The 25,332-nt window shown below is 40.3% G+C and overlaps 1 protein-coding gene across 4 annotated transcripts in view; it reads left to right on the forward strand.

The window, feature by feature from the left end:
* Positions 1-25,332, forward strand: part of LOC126754110 (trans-1,2-dihydrobenzene-1,2-diol dehydrogenase) — a 239,468-nt gene that overhangs the window by 198,013 nt on the left and 16,123 nt on the right. For 3 of the 4 annotated variants that reach the window (XM_050466019.1, XM_050466018.1, XM_050466020.1), the window contains one exon: positions 20,685-21,049. The exons of the other annotated variant lie outside the window; for it this stretch is intronic. The gene's annotated coding sequence lies outside the window, so the exon portion shown is untranslated. The remainder of the gene's footprint in view (positions 1-20,684; positions 21,050-25,332) is intronic. 4 annotated transcript variants of the gene reach the window in all.

The raw sequence follows: 25,332 nt of genomic DNA on the forward strand, positions 1-25,332 counted from the left end.
CCACTTATCAAAATTTAAATTGGTTTTGTAGGGTATACCTAGGACATCTACCTAATATAAATGGCTTTCTCTAACGGTCATCGGTACCAAAGCTTCGTATTTACTAGCTCTAATGCGCGGTGCTTTTGTTATTGTTGTTCTTAGTATTCATGCCTTACAGTTAGCCGCATTTATTAGCATTTTGACTTTTCGACCAGGGTTACCCACTTCTGCCATTTACCACTTGATAACCACAACTCTTTTTCATTTTCCAAATTTTTCACAAAATAAAAGGCGACACAAACTTTTCGAAAGTGCTTGGCAGCCTAGGCGTAGCAGGCATTTATGTTCTCTTGCGCGGCATTTTAATCGATGAATGTTGATAGGCAAATTTGCAAATTGAACGTAACCTGCTGCTGCACGGCCACTGCCACGGTCACTTCTGGGCCGCAAAGCACCGGCAAAAATAAAGCAGCCGACACACATGTGCACTTGGTGGTGGGAGTATGTAAGTAGTGCCACGCTAAACACGCTGTCAGTGCTTCTGACCCATTGGCTGATACCGCTATTAGGCGGCAGCGAAACTTAGAACGCTTTACGTTATGACTCTTCCGCTAAATGGGTCGGGATACATTGGTGCATAGCGGCCGCTTCACTCGATGTTTGCCCTAAAAAAGAAAAATTTCGCTGCTTTGCTTAATCCTCTGCGAATTTACTTTGAGAAATTTTGCTGTTGTTGTTGTATTTTTATACGGTTATCCACTGTTCTGGCTTGCAAGTAGTTTAAGCTAAATTCGTGATGAGTTTTGGTTGCAGCGGGCGTTGTTTGCTCTTCATCCTTGCACCGCCTCCTGTCATCCTCTAACCGTTAGTTCTTCACTTGCTTCGTCGGCTGCCTCAGTGCTTCCTTGTTTGTGCGTCGTCTGATGATTGTTATCGCCGGCGAAATGTGCCAAATGCCCCGCACCGGCAATATCTCAGTTTTTTGTTGGTTCGAAGTTTGTTGGACTTTTTGGGTACTAGTATTACATACCGTTTTTTGCATAGCTTTTTGCATTTTTCTTTTTATTTCATTTTACTTTCATGTGAGGTCAGTTTGATAGGTCAGTGGGGTACATTCTTATTTTTTTTGTGATCAACTTTTTTACTTCTAATGGTCACTATAGCTGCGTCGCCAGAGTCCTTGACCACCATTAGGTGGTCGAAAGAAAATACGAATCTTAATGTTTTGATGATATATCTATCAGGAAAGGGGGAGTAGTATTCTAAAAATTATTGTAGTTGTTGATGCGACTGGAAACATCCCCAAATTATATGAGGAGTGTTCTCAAGTTGACAGTCTTATAAATCCCAACCGGACTCTTATGGAAATAAACCAAAAAAGTGTACCGTAATCGTAATCGATTCCTCAATCTTTCCCAGGATATCTTCTTTCATTTCCAACGGAAACTAATTTCCGAGGGACTTAGATCAGAGATTTTACTTCAAGCCTTCTTTTTCTTCATCTTCCTCCCAACTAACAGCGAATCTTTGTCTAAACTTATCAAACTCTCCTCGTATCTCAGTTCATCCAAAACTCCAGTGGGCCCTTTTCCTACTTTTACAACCTTTTTTCCGCATTTCCATATTATTTCCCTTTTGTATAACTTTCTGTACGTTGCACATTGCAAAATGATCGTTAAATCACGAATATTTAATTGTCTTTATCACCTGAGGCTGCTGCGCGAAATGAGTTTAGTCTTTCCAGTCTATTTTGTAGTTTTTAACAGCAACTGCTTGTAGTTTCCATGTGTCCGTCTGCAACATCAAATGTCATGCCTTAATATGCCCCTCGTTTACCTTCGTCACCGCTTTCGTTGGCTTCGTCTCGGTTGCTTTTGTGCTCGCATTACAATTTCATGCCTGCTTTCGAGCTCGTTCGTGCGCTGTAATATAATGAAGTACCGTTCGTTCGTCACTTTGTTCGTTAAGCCGCTTGACATGCATGCAAATTTGCTAGCAAGATTTTTTATTTCCTTACCGTTATGTGCCCTTTTTACCCCCCTTTGTGTGGCTTGTTGCTGCAGTGACCTGTGTGTAGTTTCGAAATGCCCAACAGCTGTTTATTGATGAGACAAATTAGATTTTAGATTTTAGAGAGAAATTCTGAACTTTGGAAACTTCAATTATGTGCTTGGTCGTAAGTTTCGATGCCGGATGTTGTTGAAATCTTCAGTGTCCCCTTTAATTGGTTGGAATGAAATTGAGACTACTTCTATTATCGATCTTTTCAATGTTACATACATATAGTATAAATCCGCAAGTCGAACATTTATTTCTATGAACTACTTGTACCGTTAAAGGACAATTACAAACGTTGGTGACTAAGGATTGAAACTGTCGGTAAACCGACGTTGATAGGTGTACTATAAACTGCCAAAGAGAGCTAGCTTTATCGAAAATAATAGCTGGGCTATGCTGAAAAAGTCCTCTATGGTTTCATTCAGTTTGATGCTTGGAATTAAGGCTTAGAATAATAGCTCAAAAGAAGATCCGCCTTCGACTTAACTATCAAGTTTTTGTTAAATAAGGCCTTCTTATTCCTCTCACGTATCAAGTTTAGAACTAAAGCTTTGTAGCCGTAACTAATTAAAAAGAAACTTCTCAGACAAGGCTGAGACAATCGGACCGGTCGAAACAAATTTCTGTTAACTGGTCCCGATAGATAGTAGATAGTAAAGATTGAGGTTTTGCACTGCGACTCACGGTCCATTGTGCCCTCCCCTATATCAGATATGGTCACCAAGATTCAGCATCCTGAACAATTTCAGGAGCCTGCTGGGCGCGACTGAAGTGATGTGATCCCTGTCCACGTAAATGGAACCTAGGGCCTTTAGCCTGCTTCTGAAAATTGCTGGGCAATCCAGAAACAGATGTTCTAGGGTTTCCTGTTCCAGAACCGGCAGTTTGCGCAAGAGATTAAGCCCATATTGGACGTGTGCTTCCTGAGCCGGGGGGAGATTGATTATGTCCTTAAACCTTGCGAGGTTGCACCCTTCTAAACATGGCTTGTCATGGCGCACTCCTGCCGCTTGTACCAGTGCTGTTCTCACCCCACTCTCTCTTCCGTGCGGAGCAGCTTCTTAAGAGTGTGGGACCCCACTGCAATGCATGGTTCTGGCCCGGCCATCCTGGAAGCTGTCACAGAGCGGGCTAGTTCGTCGGCCAGCATGACACTCCTTTATACTGAATTCGAGATTTTTCCAAATTCTACCACATTTAAGCTCATCTCTTATATGTATGTATATGTACTGAACCTGTTGAGAATTCCATTATTTCAAAATGGTACTTAAATGTAAGCCAACCTGTTCCATTAAAATGGCTTTGATTACATTGAGCTTTCCAATTACTTTTCCTTAACAAGTTCATAACTACAACAACAACTCAAGAGTTTAAAGCTCACCAGAGTGTAAAATTTCAATGAACTCGTCAGAAGTTAACTCATTCCACCAGCGTTTCATTGCCAACTCATACCATTCGAACTCAAACGCAGCCACCACGCAACCCACCACCTTCTCTAGCCGATAAGCGGCTTCGTTGAATTTCGTGTCTAATTAGCTCCATTTGAAAGTGACTTCTACGCTGCGACTTGTCGAGTCGGGAAGCGGATTATTTGAGCGCGTTCGTTTATTGGTATGTGTGTGCCAATAAAAAGGGTGTGTACTCTTCTTCGAACTGTGCTGCACCGACAGTAATGTATGGCCCACACGACTAACCCTTGCAGCAGCCAGCTCGACCGCCTGTCGAAGGGCCACACATTCGTACACACACACACGCGCGGGCGGTCATCCAAAACGATTTAATTTCCGATAGCGCGTCACACGCGTGTCACCCGAAAGGAAAACAGCGCACATCAACAAAAACAACAAAGCCGAGTAATCAGCCAAACAATGGAATCAACAAACCAGTAAATAAGAAGTCAAAAGCGGAAAACGTCAGTGGCTCGTCGTCGGGGGTGTGAGAGTGTGGGAAGGCGGCAGTCGGCAGTCGGCTCGCGTCATGCGCCTGTCAGCAGGACCTGCGTTGCCGGAATATGCAGCAAGTTGTTGCACGCATAAATAAATTGCGATGCGACATTGTCAACCAGCCGAAAGTGCTCTCATCCATGCATACGGATTTGCCGATAATGGACACAGTTAGTTCGTGGATAGGGCGCGGGGGCGCACGCCGAAGTTAAAGATGTGCAACATGCGCGACAACGAGGGCGAGTTTGCAGTTTCAGACTCGTTTTATGTTTGTGCATTGTGTTCCATTGAGTTTATACGAGGGGAGTTTGTCGAGCCCCTGAGTTTTTAGTGCAGTTTCGATGTCCATATCAGTTATAGAAATGTTATCAGGCGTATTTGGTTACAATTATACCTTCCTTCTTTAGGTAACTGAAGAAGATCCAGAAATCAGCTCAATCTAAAGTCTATATTTTCGACCATTCTGAAGGGGTTCTGCTTGTTCAACCGAGGTTCTATGTTATATACCTATAACTGCAGCGACTCGATTGACTGAGTGATCAAGGTCCACTGATTGAATTTTGAGGAAAACCGCGTTTGAAAAATTATACATCATGCAGAGTTATTGATATTTTTCTGCGGTGGCTTTGTCTTGCGGTCATTAATGAAAATCATATTTCCGACGATATTTTCGAAGAAGTCACCTGAGAATCCTGGTAAAGCTAATTATCAAGGAATATGCTTTCTCCTGAGGAGATCCGAGATAAAAATGTTTCGGGTTAAGGTTAGAAAAGAAAATTATTTGAGGGTCTGGCGAAAATACTCTCAAAATATATAGTTGGGCAGGGGCTTGACATTTATCATTGCGTGAATCTAAAGTATAATAAAAAATTCACTATACCGCTTTCTGGTATAAATATGTGGAGGTCAAAACAGATCAAAACACGCCCAAAACAGAAGTCTCGTGAAAACTCTTAGAGCCAGGACTTTAAACACACAGTCAACTTATTCACCTTTCAATTAAAAATTCATAGACTTATCAAGCAGTGCTCGTATTTGGGCTGTTAGTTAGTTAAAGCCTAAAACTAACGGTGGTGGCAAGTCACGTGCCATGTGTTAAAGGAGTGGCCTTAATTGACGACGCTCGAGGTCGAGGCGTGTGCTGTGACAGTGTAAAATGGAACAAAACGTATGTCAAATGTCCTGTTAGTTATACGTGTAGACTGTTAGTAGTTAGCGGTCTACACCCTCTGCACGCTCCAATGCACACAATGCAAGGGGAGTGTGTATGTAAGTAAATTTGGTTACTTGCTTTTAACGCCAGCGTCTAAATATTTGTTGTACTTGTTTTGGCAGTGAAGATTCCGAAAATATGCGCGAACTCAATACTCTACGTATTCGACTATAATTTATGTGGCATGCAACAAATTCGTGTTGCACGCGCGTTTACGTAAACGAACCGATGACTCGCACACGTAATCTTATGTATGTATGTATTGCGCCTGCGCGTATGCCTCGACGTCGTTGCTTAATTTATATTAATTTAATTTTTAAATGGTTAAATTGAGTGGGTTGAAAGTTTTGGAGAAAGATGGATGAGTATCTTAAGTGCTCAAAAAAAAAAAAAAACATATAAACATTAATCGCATTATAAATTTAAGGAAGCAGTGGAGAGGACGGAGCACTACTGGCCTTAACTGAGTATGGTTTCTAGAAGTTAATTGTGGGAAACTCTGTTTCTTATTCTTATTCGAAAAGGCGGTTTAGTATCTTTTGAGGGGATTGTGGATCGTATAGGGATTTTTTCTTAATTTTATGAGAGTTGTGCTTTCTGTTTATTTTTAATTGTAAAGTCGGGATGTTCTCATAATCTCATATCTCTTGTCCTGTTGCCTGCTCTTGCAGATTGTTTTCAATCAAATTCGTTAAAATTATTCTTGTCCTAAGTTTTTGGAGATTCATTACCACGCATTTAACGTGGTCAGAACAGTATTGTTATTGTACATATTATTCATGCAAACCGTATATATGTAACTACGATTGATCAATAGTCCTAGAGTGTGACAAGCTTTTTCCAGACCAAGAAACAGTCGGAATAGTATTTTTCTGGTACAGGCTTTAGGACCTCAAGCGATTCGGTCTTTATCTTCTTGAATATATTTTCTATTGAAGCTGTAATGACATGGTGCACTATCGTGAAGGAACCATAATTGTTCGCCTACTACTGGATACTCTTTTTGAGTACATTTAACAGAGAAAGTCTCAGTACTAGATGCCATAAACCAAAGGAGTGCAAAGCCCTGTTTACCCAACCGTGACAGTTTGACAGCTAATTTCGAATACACGCTGAAATAACGAAAGGTTTTCAACGAAAGAAGACAATCGAGATTTCTTTAGAGTACTAAGTGACTGAAAACGAAGAGTCGCAATCATATAAATCATCTCATCTGTAATGATTCGAACAAGTAGTTTCACTGTCCGCAGGAAAATCTTAAGCCAGTTATGTATTTTGAATCTAGTCTTGCATTTTTTTAAACAAAAAAAAACAGGAAAAAATATTTTAAACTCGGTCATTGCGACGCCATTTCTGCTGACCCCTCGGAAAAAGATGAGTCAGCGTTAGCAGCATAACTTCTTACAGGATCATCTAAATGAAACAAACTGAAAATTGGATATTTGGCAAACACTTTTACAAAAAAATGAAAATTTTGGTGAAAATTTCGGGAAACTTTTTTAAATAGTTATAATCGAAAAGAAAATCCTTCGTCCAAGACTTTAAGAATTGTATCTCAAAGACCTGCGTGAAATCGACTGAGTAGTTCTCAAGAAATCTTGCCAACCGACTTCAAAAAACACAGTTTCGAGAAAAACGCGTTTAAAGATTTTAGTTACAACAAAAGTGGGATACTAGTGCACAAGTTCTTAAGGCTGTATCTCCGAAACTATTACTCGGTTCAACTTGATTGAGGACAATATTCTAAAGGTGTTGTAGAATTTAATATGACAATGAAAAATTCGATTTTTAAAACACTTAAGCCCATGTAAGCCCTTAACTTCGGCTGCGCCGAAACTACAATAGCCTCCAAAGTGCATTTCTTGTAGTAAAAAATAATTTAAAAAAATATCTTTAATTTGATTTTGATGACCTAGGTCTATATGCTATAGTCGACTGATCTTCAGAAATTGTAGCGTTGCCTCACCAATAATCTATGCTAAATTTCGAGGAGATATTCGTCAAATAAAAAACTTTTCCATACAAGAACTAAATTTGTATCGATTAATGTGTATTTTGGTAATTGAGCTATATGATTTGGCGGTCCAATATTGGCGGTTCGCACAAATGAGAAACCTGTGCGTAAAATTTCTAATCAAGATCTCAAAAACTGAGATACTCTCATCATTTTTATGTATACAGTTGAGCTTACATAACTCGAACTCTTGAATTGGCAATAGAAATAAAATTTCATTAAAATTTCCTTCCATAACTCGAAGTCTCTTAACTCGAAGTTTTTTTGTGTATTATGGCGATTTGAGTTAGGGAAGTTCAACTGTACTTTATAGCGTCTTTGACATTTCTCTCTGGGTGTTTCAACTTAGTGGCATACTTATGGTAATATACGTTGTTCAAGGTATAAATGTAGAACTTATATTAGAACTTTCAGGTATGCTTAGGTTATTATCACTGCAATTCTGCTATATATTTATTTAACTCATTCCTTCTTCTTTAAGTTAGTTTAGTTGAACCATTTTTTAGAAATATTTAATATTATTTTACAAATATTTATTTAGTATGGTCAGAATAATTTTCTTTTTTATCTTCTGTACTCTTGAGAACGAAAAGTATTCGACCCCTTTGTGGCCTTCGAGTGGTTGTCTGATCGAGTGGTGATTGTATTTGATAAATTCCTTTATTTCTATTTTCTGTATAATTTGAATTTAATGGTTTTCATTTGAAAATCACTTAAACGCATTTAGATTGACTCAGCTTTAAGTCAAGTATCTATCAGACCTACTGTAAATCAGAAGCTATTGTTGATACATAGCTGTTTACATGCAAGCAATCATTAAAGCCTTCTACATTCTCTATTCATGTCTTATGAGTTAAGGTTTAATGCAACACTATTTTTAGAACTATGTATATCTAACCAGGATATATATATGCAGGTTTGATTAAAGACTTATTCTCAAATTTCTAGTAAGCCAATATATGCATTCGCTCGCATAACATATTTCACACAGTTCCGTTTTAATGGAAAAGCGTGTAATCCAATCAACTCTCAACCAAGCAACCAGCGCAAACCACCGATTAGTCTACATTTTGTATATTGGCTTAGGCAATATTTGATTACCATTTTCCCAGCCTCTCAGCTCAACCACGCATTTATTTTAAATATCAACTCGAGACACACATCCTTTTGCGGCGAGTCCTTGCGACTTTCGCATTACAACTAATTGTCCAAACATGCGATACGCCCAACAGTTAAATGTTTGTTGTTGTCATTAATATCTGTATTTGTGCTGTTGTTTGTGGCATTGTTGGCAAATAACAATTGTGGGAAACGCGACAATATTGTAAATGTCAATCAGTGGCAACCACTTACCCCGACCACTTCGCCAATGTTGCCGAGAACAACACACCAGCGACAAGCAACATATTCCGCAGCAATTTAAGGATTTCACACGTTCTCACTGCCAACTTGGGCTGCCAATCGGGTGGTGGTTGCCGACTGCTCTTTACGCGTCGCTGAAAGCAAGCGAGCATTCAGCCAAACCGATGAAGCATTACTTAGCGTTCACTTACGTTGGCTTGTTGTTGCCCTTTTTGCCACTCGCTGGGAAATAAAAGCACACAAGCGCGGCCGAGCGAAGGGCTGAGGCAGCGGAAAATTTCTAATGTCTAATATTCGCTCAAATACATTGTGATTCACCAGAAATTTCGGGTTGTTTCACACGCATCAAATATCGAGGTATACTTTTATGCGTCACCGCTCTTAGCAGCGCCCCTGTGTGTGTGTGCTTGTGTGGTGTTTGTTTGGTGGTGTTGTTGGTAAATGTTTTCGGCATTATTCGACTCGTTTTCATTTCTATTATTCTTTCGCTGTTTGTTGTTGCTGTTGTTGCCGTTCTTGGGTGGAAAAGTCAACGTGGTGCAATAATTGTCGGTAAATGGTGATTAGTCATTGTGTTTTCGGGCTTATAATGCGCAACGCCGTGGGTGATCATCAAGCCCATCATGTATTGCCTCTTAAATGCTAGTAAATGTTATTATATTATTGCTATTGTTGTTGTGTGCGTAATACTTGTGATTGTTCTACTTGAATGCGCTTTTCGTCCGGGACCCGGGGTTTTATGGAAATTGTTAATAATATTTCAATTTTTGAAGCGCTTAGCGAATTACACACCCAATACGTGCATACATACAGACATACTTACGCTTTCGAGTGTTTTGTTCGTGGTCAGTGAAGAGTGTGTGGGAACCAAATAAATAAAGATCAGTTTTTGAAAACATGAAAAAAGTACGAGCACTTTTTAAAGTGTCTGTCGAAGTGGAAATTTTAAATCGCACAATTTTTAGTTACAATTAATTTAGGCAACTTACATACATACACACACTCGTGTGAATATTGTTGGCCTTTAAGTTCACAATATTTGATTTATTTGCTCTGGGATTTTTTTCAATCAGATTGAGTTCTCATGAACGCTTCATTGATACTTCCTGTTGCCTGAATTGAAAAAGTTCTAAGTGCTTTAACTAACAATAAGAAAAAATGTCTTCTGTTGCACATAATGTATCGCAATTAGTAGCAATTTGGCACAATCGTGGAGATTTATATTTAAAAAATTTTAACGATGAATGAAAATAAATTTCAAGCAATAATAAATCTGAATTTGGTCTAAAAGCTATGAGAAGCTTAATTTATATTCTCATTGAGCCAGAAGCATCTTGTTCCGCCGTTACCACTTTTCATTACCCCGCTAAAATGTTAAAGAATCTTTGATCAAACTTGAGCTCGTACGATTAAGCCGATAAAATACCCGTTTACACCATTTAAGGGTTAGGTTAGTGCGTTGGGTTGAGCCCAAATAATGACCTCGCATCCACAAAAGAGATATTTCAATTTCAGTCTGGCAATAGCTGAACAAAATAGAAAGAAAGTACAAGATGTTTCCACCTCGCCTTCCTCCCTGCATGTTTGGCAAGAGTGCCGACAGAATATTTAGGTGCATCGCATGTAAATTTATTGGACCACTTACAATGAATTGACTTTGCAAAGACTGCAGACGTTTTGGTTGTTGAACATTGCTTGCTAAGCTCACTGAAAGTCGCAAGGTCCAACGCCAGATAGCAAGCAGACAAAGAACCGACTGGATGTAAGTGAAAACAAGTAAGGAAGAGCTAAGTTCGGGTGTCACCGAACATTTTATACTCTCGCATGATAAAGTGATAATCGAGGTTTCATTATCCGTCATTTACATATTTTTTAAATACCGTATTTGTGTAAAGTTTTATTACGCTCTCATCATTGGTTCCTAATGTAAGTATATATCATACAGAGAAGGCATCAGATGGAATTCAAAATAGCGTTATATTGGAAGAAGGCGTGGTTGTGAACCGATTTCACCCATATTTCGTACATGTCATCAGGGTGTTAAGAAAATCCTGGGTGCAGCTTCCTTCTGCCACTTCTTCCGTAAAATTTAGTGTTCCTGACGTTTTTTGTTAGTCGGTTAACGCACTTTTAGTGATTTTCAACATAACCTATGTATGGGAGGTGGGCGTGGTTATTATCCAATTTCTTCCATTTTTGAACTATGTATGGAAATGCCTGAAGAAAACGATTCTGTAGAGTTTGGTTGACATAGCTATAGTAGCTTCCGAGATATGTACAAAAAACTTATTAGGGGACGGGGCCACGCCCACTTTTACAAAAAAATTACGCCCAAATATGCCCCCCTTAATGCGATCCTTTGTGCGAAATTTCACTTTAATATCTTTATTTATGGCTTAGTTATGACACTTTATAGGTTTTCGGTTTCCGCCATTTTGTGGGCGTGGCAGTAGGCCGATGTTGCCCATCTTCGAACTTAACCTTCTTATAGAGCCAAGAAATACGTGTACTAAGTTTCATCATGATATCTCAATTTTTACTCAAGTTACGGACGGACGGACGGGCAGACGGACGGACGGACAGACAGACATCCGGATTTCAACTCTACTCGTCACCCTGATCACTTTGGTATATATAACCCTATATCTGACTCTTTTAGTTTTAGGACTTACAAACAACCGTTATGTGAACAAAACTATAATACTCTCCTTAGCTACTTTGTTGCGAGAGCATAAAAATTAGCCATAACTATGTCGGCTCATAGGCTTTCTAGTTTCCAGCTACCGAGACATCCAAAGAGTCTTATATGGAATAAGCTTGAGCTTGCTAATGAGGTCCTGCAATCCTTGACTAATTTTGAGCGCACGGTAGTCGGTGAACTCAAAGCCTGAAAAGCCACTTGGCTATCTGCGTGAATGCTCACCTCTAAGGCAGTTGCACTTCGGAACAGTACATCTACCGCTACTTTAATGACACCCACCTCCGCTTGAAAATCGCTACAGTGGTCTGGTAGTCTGAAACTAGAGCTGATGGAGAGCTTTCTGCCAACTCCACCAACTTCAGTCCTCCTTGACTTAAACACGATGTGCGAAAACGGTCCATGGTTGCTCGAATTACAGACTCTGCTGGGCGATTATGTCGACTGAATATCGAACGTATCAAGCTCCCGTCTAAAAACAAGCGTTAGTATATGTAATATAATTCCAATAAGAGCGCTACAAATGGATATAAGTAAAATTCTTTATTTCTGTGAAAATACATGCGTTACCATTATGTATAGAACTCAGTTTCTTTTGCATGGCCACCACGGGCACGCTTGCAGAAGTCCAGACGCTGAACCCAATTTTCGACGGTTTTCAAGCATAAATCGACGGATACTGCTGCAATTTCTCGTTCGATATTCGTACGAAGTTCATCAGTCGTCGCTGAAGTGTTGGCATAGACCATATATTTAACGTTGTTCACAGGAAATAGTCTAACGGCATCAAATCGTTCGACCGAGGCGCCCAATTGAATGGGCCATTTCGTGAGATAACACTTTCACCAAACTTGGTTTTGAATAAATCGATTGTGACATGCGCTGTGTGGCTTGCGGTGCTGTCCTTTTGGAACCACATATTGTCCAAGTCCGTATCCTCCGATTCGAGCAAAAATTATTCGGTTATCATTGAGCGGTAGCGATTACCACTCACAGTAACGAGCCGGTATTGATCATCAGGAAGAAGTACGGCCCAGTGACGCCGCCTTCCCATAAACCGTACCAAACCGTACTATTTTTCAGGATGCAATGGTGACTCATGAAGTATGTGTGGATTGTGTTGCCTGTTGACTGACCAATAATGCATATTTTTCTTATTGACCCTCATCGTTGAAGATGATTTTTCGATGAAAATCCGGATCCTTTTCGAGTTGTTGCTCAGCCCAATTCACGAACATACGACGATTCTGGTGGTCAAACGGTTTCAGTTCGTGCGTCAATTTTATTTTGTAAGGATGTAGGATAAGATCCTTTCACAAAAGATCGACGTGGCAGAGATGCACAACGCTAGAGAACGACGTGTGAGAGCCTGATTTGATTGTTTCTCAATTGATGCGTTAGCGGCAGCAATATTCTCGACACTACGGGAACTTCTTTGTCTCACTGCAACGGGAACATTTTGGACCAAATTTCGGTAGTAAATTTTAATAATTTTGACTCTTTGTTAGATCGCATACCTTTCCGTGATGAAATGGCAAACCTTACTGAAGAGAAATGTCGAAATATCTGTGACTTTTGTCCCTATGAAAAAACTCTTTCTACCAAGTTTTAGATCTGAAATTTCGGAAACCCGTAAAGACTCGATTATCGATTGTGTTTTCTCCAGCGTTGCTCGTTAAAGTCAGTCCATATTTTCTTCAAGCATCCATAATTTACATTTTATTTGCCATTTTCATCTATTTTAATGACATTATACTTTATTTAGACTGAGTTGCAAAGTAGCATAATTGGTCGGCATCTCTTTCTAGCTTTCATATTATGTATACAAGGTCTGTCGCAAAAGAAACAGAACTTTTTAAATATAACTGTTTCTGGTGGCGCCACCTATTGGTGGGTATATGAAATAAAAAGTTTGATCTCTTGTTGACATTTCGTAAAAATTTTAAGACTATTGGATAACTACAATCGATGTTATCGATCAAAAAGTGACAGCAGCTTTTGGTCATCGGTCGTAAAATGCAAAGAGCAAATATAAAGTTTTGTTTTAAACTTTGGAAAACGTTTACTGGAACATTTCAAATGATGAAAAAAGTTTATGGTGATCAGTGCCTATCCCGTAGTAATGTGCATGAGTGGTTTAAGCGATTCCAAGAAGGTCGTGAGGACCTCTGTGACGATCAGAAGTCGGTCGTCTTCAGAAGTCAAAAATAAAGACAATGTTGATTTGTTTTTACGATTCCGAGGGTATTGTACACCGAGAGTTCGTCCACCTGGCCAAACAATTAATGCTGTTTTACCTTGGTGTTATGAAGCGTCTTTTGTCACGCATTCGTCGTGCTCGACCACAATACCGTGAGGCGGGGTCCTGGCGCCGTTTGCACGATAATGCGCCGTGTCATCGGTCGACGCTTGTCACTGATTTTTTGACAAAAAACTCCATATTAACCATTAATCACTCACCCTACTCACCTGATCTGGCACCCTGTGATTTTTTACCTATTTGGAAAACTTCATTTGCCCATGAAAGGACACTGGTTTCAGGACATTTCAGCTATCCAAAAGGCGACGACCGATATTCTCAAGCGCATTCCGAAAAATGACCTTAAACACTCATTGAAATGCTAATTGACCGGGCTAAACGCTGTATCGAAGCACAAGGAAACTACTTTGAAAAAAGAAAATAGAATTTGAAAAATATTAATTTTTTGTTGTTTTTTTAACAGTCCTGTTTCTTTTGTGACATACCTTGTATACTAGCTTCATAAGACCGTGTAATTTTAAATTATATATTCTGGAGCTTAAGATCTCTTACTAAAAGTAGTAGCAGAAGTTAGTGCCCAATAAGGAAAGGTAGTTCGCATTACATAGCCAATTTCCGCATACTCATTTCATATTTTCATTCTTGTTTTTCTTGTTAAAACAACTTAGTAATTCGCCGCCATAAATTGTAAATAATTAATTACATTACACACATTCGATCGCAATATTTATAAATATTTTGGAGAAATCTTTTCCACCATTCATATCGAATTTTTAACACCTTGCGCTTATCTCATTACCCAAATCACCTCACAACAGATTATTTATATTTATCCGCGTCTGCGCAATTGCTGACTAAAATTTTCGAATTATGTATTTATTAAGCGCATAGCTTATCTCAAGCGCTTTCGTGCAAGTGAAATATGAAAATCAGCTTAAATGTTTGTATTATTGCTAGTTAAGGGGTTTGCGAGCGCGATATTACGTGATAAGCGTGGCCGGAGCACAATAAATATTAGCAGACCAGTTTTGAGGTGAAAAAAATTTCAATATTTTTTTCGAATTATTTTTACTCAAAAATATAAATTTTGAGCCGAAATTTGCCACTTTTTGCTACCATTTTTGCGAGTTTCGCCGAAAAACTCAAATGCAAGCGCATAAATAAACAATAAAACAACGGTAAATGAAGTATGAAAATATTAGAAATACCCAAAATCAATATGTCGACACACACACACACACAGATACACACAAAAATGATTAATATTTTTATGGCAAAAGTTGTTTAAATCATTTAATATACCAATTATAAGCGCAGTAAAAGTGAGCATAAATAAATCTGCAAGTTGCATGCCACAAGAGCGCCGCACGGCCGCTGCAAGCGCGCAAAAAAGCTGTCAGCCCATGCAAGTACCCTGTAAGTATATGACTTTAGTTTTGTTGGTGTGTGCGGGGGTGTGCATGCCACCAATCAGGCAATCCGACAATCAGCCAGTTAGTCCAGAGTTTAGCGGGTTAGCAGGTTTACCGGTCGCCCCGCCAAGCAGAAGAAAAAGTAAATAGAAATAATAAATAAACACGCCGCCTGTCCAAATACTCATATGTGGCGGTTAAACTCGCGTATCCCTGTGTGTCAAATGTTGCATGTTCGTACGTGGACAACACTTGGCTGTGGCGCACTCATGCTTTATGAATGGCAGCACAACTGACGCAAGCAATTTTATATTATTTATTTGATGGCCATTAATGCTGGCGGCGTATGCTGGGTAAATAACGTTATATTGCACTAAAGGCACATATTGACATACATATGTAGAAAATATACATACTTACACCTATTTTACTTAAGTAAATGGTAAGGAATTTTCTTGACTTAAATTTCACAAATATAGCATCTCTTCGAAAATTACGTCAAAAGTTTGAAATTGACTCTGAGTCTCCCCAAACCATAGAGAGATGAGCTCCGTAGTTCAATTTTAAGTGGAATCCCATTCACTTTTTGTAGAAGTAAACCATAAAAACTCATCCAAGAAGTACCAAATATGACTTGCGCTTGCAGGCTCAAGAATTCTTGTGGAGCTTCATCCTTTTGCATTAATGACTTGAGACGCATTGTTTCTGACCTGGTGGAATAAACAATTTGAGACCACCATTTAAGACCATCATCGGCTTACTATATTCCAGTTCCAATAGAACGATCTTCAGGGCTTAAAGTAACTATAAAAACCTTTTGAAAAAATATTTCTCAACACAAGTTTTACTCCGTCACATTTGTGCCAACCCTCCTCCAACTTCTTTACCACGACAAACCGTTTTCTGACTGTAACATCTTCATTGGATTTAAATATCTGGGCGACTAGTGAGTTTTCAAGTTAAGAAACAAAAAAAGTCGCAAGGAGTAAGTCCAAAGAATACGGCGGATGGGACAGCAGTTAGCACAGACTTCGTCTGTTTTGGATTGGTTTCAATGTACAGTCGACGGCGACACTTCACTTCTCATCTTTCCAGCTGTTCTTTTGCCTTTAGCGAAAACTAGAGCAGTAGTGCAAGTCGAATAGAAAATCGTTCGGTTATCTGTTGTGATTGTAGCTTCTCGACGTCGAATCTTCCTTGGGTGTTGTTGTGCGTTTTTTACTGCACAGAGGCGGGTGCGTATCTTGGCTGCAACAAGATAGTGGATCGATGTTAGGGCCTCGGAGCGTCTAAAACACTGGAGATGTGTCTTCCGTCTATCACAACATGATCGATCTGGTTGGTTGCTTGTGGATTCGGAGACAGCCAGGTAGTACCAGTCTAGTACTAGATAACCATATTTCGGGACTCGCTCAGGTCGATCAGCCTCAATCCATGTGGAGATGTTTAATCATGAAAGCTGAATTTATCGACAGTTTTCCGACGTGGCGTGCGCGGAAATCAGCGATATGTTAGAGAACTTCGCTTTGATACGGATCGTGGCTAGATGGTGTGAATGTCAGTTCTCGGCCACGAAGTCTCTCTCCCACCACGAATCCCACACCGTATTTGCGCTCCTTTATATGCCCACTGCATTAAATGCCACAAGGACCTACTCGTCTCAGTCCTTGTCCGGTTCATCGCATCTCTTGGACGGCGGTGATGTCAGTCTTTTTACTCTAACGAGGGCATCAACCAGCTGGGCAGCGGCACCTTCCCGATTAGTGAACTGAATATTCCTGGCGCATGCCTTTAAATCGTAATCCTTAACACGTTTGCAGGGGTCCTCATCAAAAGTAGGGTCCCTCATTTGAGGCTGTTTTCTTTTTTTCATTGTTGGTGGTTTTTACGTGACGGGTCCAAAATACAGCACACAATTCTGGGGAGAGATGGTTCGCCATCTCATTTTAGCATATGGACGTTTTCACTCAAATACTTGGTCTGCGACCGGAAGTTTTAGCTTGAACCATATGTAAAGGAATCGTCTCTGGCCACTGCATGAATGGCGCTGAGAACTTTCTCACTTGCTGTTCATACACATGGCTAAATCCATATTTATTTATTCACCATAAAATATAGCAAATTCTCTCTTATTTGTAGTAAAAAACAACCTAGTACAACGCGACTTCCTCAGCTCTTCAATACAACCATTCAAATTCCATCAACTACACAGAGTAAATAGTGGAATTATGCCTTGAAATAATATTACTCAGTCCAATTTGCTTTGCCCTGCGTTTGTGCAATTTTCTACCTCACCGCGCAGCATTCAACCCACACCCACTATATACATATGTATGTATATGTGTAAATCTGTCTCGGCGCACTCGCATTGTTTACGTGCGGGTCCAACAGGTTGCTCGATCGGTCCTATTGACCAACTTCATGCATTTAAATCTATTTTAAGTGTTGTTATTATTGTTTTTATCAGCACTGAATCACTGACTGCCGACACACCGACGCAACTGCCGGCTCCTTGCCAACCTGATGGCTAGCCAGTTTATGCGCCTGCGCTGTGCCGCGGTTGGGTGGTGGCGACGCGGGCGGTGTTGGTGGTAATGGCGCTGTTGATGGCGCTCGCTGACCACTCACCGCCATTCATATATCAAAACAAACGGCAGGTAGACTGCTAGACTGGCAGACAGGGACCGGCAAGCCACTCGCCCCAGACGTGGTATGCAAAATGGTGAAGGAAATGTGGCATACATATGTTGCATGCAGGCATTCAAGTGTTTGCTGTTGTTGTTTGGCGTGACTTTGTTGTGATTAGAGGTTCGACTAGCTTTCAGTTAGCGCTCGATAGCGGGTGGTGGCGTGTGCTTTACATAAATTTATACATATTTATATTTTATTGCCTCAATGGACACTTGGCGTTGCTTGTGTACGTATGTGTGTGTGTGTGAGCTTGTTGTCTGTCTGCCTCAAATGCCGGAAAGCGTGTTAGTATTTGCTAATCAGCAAATCATTGCCATGTTGAATAGTTGAAATTTTCAAATTAACACGAGCACTTACAAAATACTTTGAATACGAAATTGTCGTCTCGGATTTCTGGATTTTGCAATGAGACATACAGAGATGTTTAAGAAGAAGAGTTGCCTGAAAAAAAACTTTTTGAGATGTGTTAAAATGGCAAGCTATACCCTTTAAATTCATATAGCTTTAAGACCTACGACATTATGATACACATAAGTAGACTTTCTGTCTGTTTGAAAAATATTGTAATGTGGCATTGATTTGTTTCAGTTTTTCTCACATATCGACAACTTAAGTTTCCAATTCCGCCTGCGTTCTGAGAAAATAAACAAATATAGTAAAATCGGATCCTCTAAGTCGATAGTTCCTCTTTTTAATAAGAAATTCAGCCTTCTGAATATTGCATTAATTTAAGTTTTTTATATTCACTGGGCTTCACAGGTTAGCTCACCACAGGATTAAGTAGGTTTGGTTATATCATGTTAAGTAATAAAAAGAGTAAGGCAGGGGTTTGACTTCCTTGAAATACTGTCTGCAATTCAAATTCGGTTGGAAGTCCATAAGCAAAGAGAGCCTACATTTGGGTAGTAGATCGCTGATTGCCAGAAAGAAAGTTCTGAATGAAAAATGAAAAGCTTCGATAAAGTGTAAACCTCGTGACGTAATGTTAGATAGCTACCCTCGAATATTTGTATATATTTACTATCCTCAATCAAGCCCTAGTTGCTTTGTTAAAGCGTCAAAACCCAAATCATTCTCACAAACCTTTACTGATTGAGTTTTGACTATCGGATCCCTTTTGGAAACGTTTCAGCAGAAACATTTATTGAGTGTACGTATTTTACAAATCTAGCTAAGTTATTCCAAAGGTCAAAGGAAATCAAGCTTATGTTCGAGAATGGTGAAGTTAGGTATCACGGAGTCTAAGTAGGTATACTCTACTCAATCGTAGGAGCCAGGCAGAGTATACACTGACCTAAAATAGGTCCATCTTGGAAACCTTGCTCCATAGTAATGCGAAAGGGACCTCGGGGCTAGGGATTCCATAATGGGAGGAGGAGAGTGTATTAATGAATACACCATCACGTAGGATGACTATTTCCATATGGTGCGTTTTAAACCCTCCTTACGGCCTAAAAAAGAAAAAAAAACTAAGGTCACGCAAGGTCCAGCAGAGAGTCAAGATAAGTCAAGCTAAGGCTCGAAGGAAGTCACTTCCAATATATGTACTGCCTTGAAGAAGGTTGGAATATTAAGTCCTTAGCACCTTTCGTTGACTTGTTAGTCAGTAAATTATTGTAATGTAACTAAGGGAACGTCTTTCGCTGATTTTTGTATGCCTAGCAAACTGATTTTCGTTATCTCTATTAGTAAGATATCTGAACAAAATTATCAAATATCTTCCATATGCTGTAGTTAGTGCTGAAAGTGAATGGTAATTTAGCAGATATACTAAATGTGCTGATTGTCGCTATTCTAGCGGATAGCGGTCCAGTAAATCGGTCATTGTGTGAGTTATTCTATTTAATTGAGCAAAAATATTTGCTCTAACATAATTTTCTATAGGGCCAAAAGTACATAACCAGTCCAAACCTTCCTTTAGCCCCAATAAAGTATTTTTCGATTTTCCAGCTGACTTTTTGTTATTGTTGTTGTTGTAACGGGTACCTAATCCCTGTTAGGATGGTACGAGTAAGATAAGTTGTCATCGACGTCATCCAACAATAGGCCCAGGAAACGTGCTGTTTCGACCAAAGGGAGAACAGTATTCAGAAAAAAGCTGCACAAGGGTCGCTCTCGTTTCTCGCGGTAGCTGGAGCTCTTCGTGTGCAGTGGGTGGAGGTTTGACTCCAAGTACGCCATTCACTGAGAGAGAGCCGTTGAAGGTGCTCCGTTGTGAATGGAGACGGTTCCGCTCCAATCGGGTGACTGCAGGAATGATTTCTGCAAAAGCACCCCAGCAGAAACTGCTTGAAGAGGAGTTCATTATGTTCCTTAACTGATAGCTTACGTGTCTCACTATGCGGGTGTTTGATGGGAGACATCAAGAGCTATCCTGTCGTAGTCCGGAGTGTAGTATTCTGACAAGTTTTGAGCTGCCTCGTCTGCGTTTCACTGCATCGAGGTGACCATATTGGTACGGCGTAGTTAAGTAGTTGGCTTTTTGTCAAATATCTGTAATATCTGAGTTATTTTATTGGCATTGACTGAAGTTTTTATTTAAGACTTAATCGAGTTTGGTGCTAGAAATTAGTGGAATCGGTCCATATCTTCCCCTAACCTCCAATATAAAAAGTCATAACATAAAATCAATTAGCTAATAATCAAATACAAACCAGCCACAAAAACCCAACTTCATAGATTGTCATGACCGGCGGCGAAGTATATGCAGCATGTGGCATGGACTTTAAATATTATGACACCTGGCCTGTTGTGGGTGCTAGGACTTGTTTTAATTTTGGCCCACTTTTTCATTAGTAACCTGCTTTCATAACGATTACCAGATCGCTCCAGGGGCATTGTGACTGTGGCTTAAACAGCTTTTTGCGGTTATTATTATCAAATATTATTTAATTCCCTCCTTAAGTTCAGAAACTGCGTTGCGACTGTTTTAGACTGGCTAATTTATTTATATTTACTTTTCAATCATTAAGAGTATTATTTTTGCCTCTCTTTTCAATATTTTTATCGCTTATTTAGCTAATTTTCTGTTCACTTTTGTGTTTCTTCCAGTTTTGTGGCACCAAAAATCGGCAAAAAAAAATCCGAATGGCGATTGCGTTGCAAGTGGCACGTTTTAGGCGCACATTTACTAGCGAACACACCCGCATTACGGCTGCAGACGGCGGCGCGCCTGCGCAACCAGCTGACTTTGTGGCAGCCACAAAAACTTTATGCGCCGACTTAAAACTTGATTAGCCGATTTTGGGCGCACCAAAACAAGCAATAAAAAACCAACAAACATATGACAACAGCCAAAACAAAACAACAATAACAACAACAACAGCTGTAAAACTACAATTCACTAAGCGCAAAACAACAAAGCGTTATGCCATATTGTACTGCAACAACAACGCAGCTGGAAAATATAGATTTCGGTAAGTGACTTTTTAGTGTTTGCGTTTAAGTGAGCCGAAATATTGAATTTGTCGCAGCCGCGCGCATGTGTGCGTCGCCCATTGGACAGTGCCACAATGTTGCAAGTAGCCGCATACATGCATGCGCACGGGCGTGCAACGCTGTGCGCTCGTAATCTAGTTGTGAGTTGGTAGAAATATGGGATGACATGTGGGCTGGGCAGACGACAGGCCGAGGCGCTGCTGGGCAGCCGACTGACTGACCAAACGACCGACCCGCCGACCGACCGGGCGATCACCCAATTTGCGCGCCTGTGGAGCTGCTGTCCAACGCTCGTTGTTGTTGTGCACCGTGCGCATTGACGCAAGCTGGCGCGCGTGTGTGCGTCCGCTGCCGCCGAATCGCCGTAAAGTGCGATAAGTGGCAGCAATAATATTTTGAATGGCCCAAACCAAGTTGTAAAGTAAAATGCACGAGTCAGCTATTATTTGCTGATTTTTTGTGGCTTCGTTTTGTGCTCTTTGCGGCAGCTTAAGCACAAATTTCGTAACGAGCCTATGCGCACATGTGTTGGCTGGTGGCATGTGATAAGCGGCCAGCGGCAGCCAGCGGCTTTGTTGCATTGACAGTTGACCTCGGTGCGCGTAGCGGGTGAGCTTTCACGTTTGTCATGCTTGTTGTTGTATGTGTTGTTGGTGCAGCTATTGTTGCTTTTAATGACATTTTTTTGCGCCTTCTCCAAGCAGCACAGTTGGTAGGTGGCCCGGTCGTCGGCGATCGATTATCCATCAAGTGTACGGAAATTGTGAGCGCCTTTGTGGAAATTCAAATGCCCGATAGTTTATGGATTGCACTTCTATAAACATTTCCATGTCACAGTGGATTGGGGCACATGAAAATGGAAATAATGGTAATCAGCTAGAGAGAGGGATTATGGGTCAGCAGTAAGTTTGAACCTTCTGGGTCTATTGCGAGTATCTTTCTGTATAAATTGCGGCCTTTTGATCATCGATGAGTTAGAATTTAGTTTTGAGGACTTTATTCTGATGAACGATGATACGACTTTTCATATGTAGTAGAAACGAAACACCAAATCGGCCCAAGAGATCGTGTTCGAGGATTTTAGAGAAAAAGCTAGGGAATACCATGGGTCAGGACTAGATGCCATAGGTTTTAATTCTTGAATGGATACTAGATCAGTGGCTCTTCTTCTTGGATGGCGATAGAGAAAAGTCGTTGTTTTCATGAGCCGTAAACGAAAGTGACAAAGGTCGTCTTGTATCGCATAGGCACACTGCCGGAGTATTTTTTGTTTGATCTCGTACACCACGCCCAACCAGAACTTGCGGCACAGTACGCCTACGCACTAAACCCTGAACATAATCGTCATTGCTTGTATTCGACTCTCGGGACTACCGCTAGGCATTACATCGTGGGGCCAAACTTAGCCATTCGGCTCTTCAGTCACGTATTTTCGCTCTATGGCCGGTTAATCCTTCTGTTTTCGCTGCTTTGCCATTCTTTTCTCCTTACGTCCTCACCTGATCGTTTTTCAGGTTTCCTACTTCAAAGATGGAGCAATTTGTCTCATCATCGTGTCCATATTTGTAGAGATATTCTCTGTGTGAACCATGTTCTGTTGAAAAACTGCGTAAGATAGAAATCAGTTTCCCCATATATCCGTTTTACCCATACTTTCTGTAAAGTCAGTGCGCCCATCTCCCCGTCTTTGCTTCGTCCTATCGTTTCTGTCATTCCGTTGGAAGAAAGAAGAGAGGAAGTAGCAAAGAAAAGGAGCCTAAACGGAGTAGTATCAGCATTGCTTTGTGAAATACGAATCCACTGGTATACCTTGGGCAAAATAGTGGACTCCACCGGCGAACCTTTTCCAGAGAAGGTGAAGGCTATCTTATTGGCCGGAAAGTGATTCAGAAGGTATGATCTACCTTGGCTACTTGAAGAAGAGTAAAACGGTCAAAGACCAAATTATTGGACCAATTCTATACCGAAATATGCGAAAAATTATACCATTTGGCGAAGACAAAAGTGATCTTCCAGCATGTCTCTGGTATGCAAAGGCTCAAACCTCTTCCATTAACAATGTCGAATTGTTCGAATTAGACCATAAACTTTTGTTCCGTCCATCGGATTCTTCAAAACCTTTCTGTTGTATTTCGTTTTGCTTCCAAACTTGTAAAACGCATGCATCGAGCAGAAATTTAAGTCGAATAAGAAAGCTGCCATCGGGCTACTTTGCGCATTTTATTGATAAGTTAAAGAACTTAGAGTATCGCTGAGTCCAGTGCATCGAGTTTTTATGGAACTATTTTAAAAAATAAATCGCCAATTTTCGAACATTTTTGTTATTATTATGGTACATCTCTGCCATTCTCCCATTTTTTTTAATTTTGCACAGAATCTCTGCATTCCTCACCACAGTGCCAGCTTCCGTCTATGAGCATTTTATTCGCCTTCCGAGCAGCTGTTAATGCTTTATCAGCTTCGGCAGCCGCAAATGTCACTCAGTGCATACAAAAGAGCCTATCTCAGGGCGCTTAAGCTGGTTGTAAATAATTTATTAGTGAAAAGAATTTCACTACCGTAGATATGTCTACCAGTTAATGCCACCCACACGCCACATGCCACAACTGCTTGCATGAATGTATGTGTGCTTGTAAGTGGCCCAGCAAGGCAGTTGCAATTTTCTTTGCAATCACCGATAACCCCATTCAATAATTTTCTTTTTATTTGCTCACATATATGCAGCCATATCGCTTTACTAATAGCCTGTTGCATGCAACAACAATGGTCGCATTAAATGTCGCTCACATTCGCATTAAAGTCATGTCAACTTAATAAAACCCATACACACATACAAATATACATACATACATATGTGCTTTTGTTGCTGAAAACAAATTATAATATGCTCTTGTTGCTGTTGTTGTTGCTGGAAACAGCAGCAGTTCGTTAATTGTGTGCATAAAAAAGGCAAACGAAGAAACTTGCCATTAGAGTTCGTGCACGCGTAATTGTCGGCTGAAAGCTTTGCACATGCTTTGTTGTTGTTTTTGTTACTAAGCCATTCAATTTGTGCCATACAAAAGACTTCTGTAGTTTTGTTTAGCATAAAATTTTAATACCAAAACGAAACATGTTGATTGAGGAAGCTGAAATTTTACGTAAAACTTTTATTTGGAATTTAGAGTCTACTGAAGCAGCTTGCTAATATGGTTCAGGGAAGGAGTAATTTGGTTTAGGGGCGTGCCAGTGAGGCGTTTAAGTTCAATTGCTTTAATATTGGTCTATAATGCCATTTCACTACTTTGGTATTCGTTAGAGTGGTCCAAAATTTAGTTTTGAGGTTATCACTTTAAAAATTATTCACAAAATTTATGCATTTCTGCGAAAAGTTGATCTAATATTATATATATGTATATCGTTTGCTTGACTGTCTACATAGAAGTTGACTCTGGAATTGCCTGCAGGTGCATTAGAATCCGCTGCCTTCGCGACAGCAAAGCCCTTTGCTTGAAATATACTGCAGTGATTCGGCAACCTTTTAAGCGACAGTATATTCCAGGTGAACCTGTCCACCATACTAGTGCACCGTAGAGCAGAATTGGTCTAACAATAGTTGTGTAGCACCGGTGCAGAGCCCAGGTTGTGCCGAGCATCTGCCATATAAAGCATTGCTGGCTTTCCTATTTCTTCCACATTGTGTTTCCACAGCAGTTTGCTGTCCAAGACTACCCCAAGGTACTTGGTGCGGTCCTTAAGAGAGTGTTTTGTCCCATTTATCAAAGGGAACCTCCATGGAGAAATTTTGTGTTTCTTCGGGTTCTACCACAGACCCGATTCCGATGCCCAGTTCTGGACCGTATTGAGACTGGTGGTCATAATACTGCTAATGTCATCCGCATATGCTACTATCTTAGGGGCTTTGCCTTCAAAATTCCTTAGCAGTTTATTCATCACTAATGTCCATAGAAGCGGAGATTATACTCCACTTTGGGGAGTAGCTCTACAGACTTTCGACTTCGTTCCATTCTGTTCTTGTCCGTCTAGAGGTCAAAAGGCTTCTGATCTAGCGTTCTATAGCGAGATCAACACCTATTGACTGGATACTATTCAGAAAAGATTCCGTAGAGACTTTGCTAAACGCTCAAGAAATGTCCAGGAATGCTCAAAAAGCGCATTCCTTATATTGAAGATCCCTTTATGGCCCTAATGTGCGCGTCCAAGATCTTCTCTAGCCTTTTCAGCAGGAAGGAAGGTAAGCTTGTAGGCCTAAACTCTTTTG

Source organism: Bactrocera neohumeralis, chromosome 3, assembly GCF_024586455.1.
Source record: "Bactrocera neohumeralis isolate Rockhampton chromosome 3, APGP_CSIRO_Bneo_wtdbg2-racon-allhic-juicebox.fasta_v2, whole genome shotgun sequence".
In the NCBI taxonomy this organism is placed as follows: Eukaryota; Metazoa; Arthropoda; class Insecta; order Diptera; family Tephritidae; genus Bactrocera; species Bactrocera neohumeralis.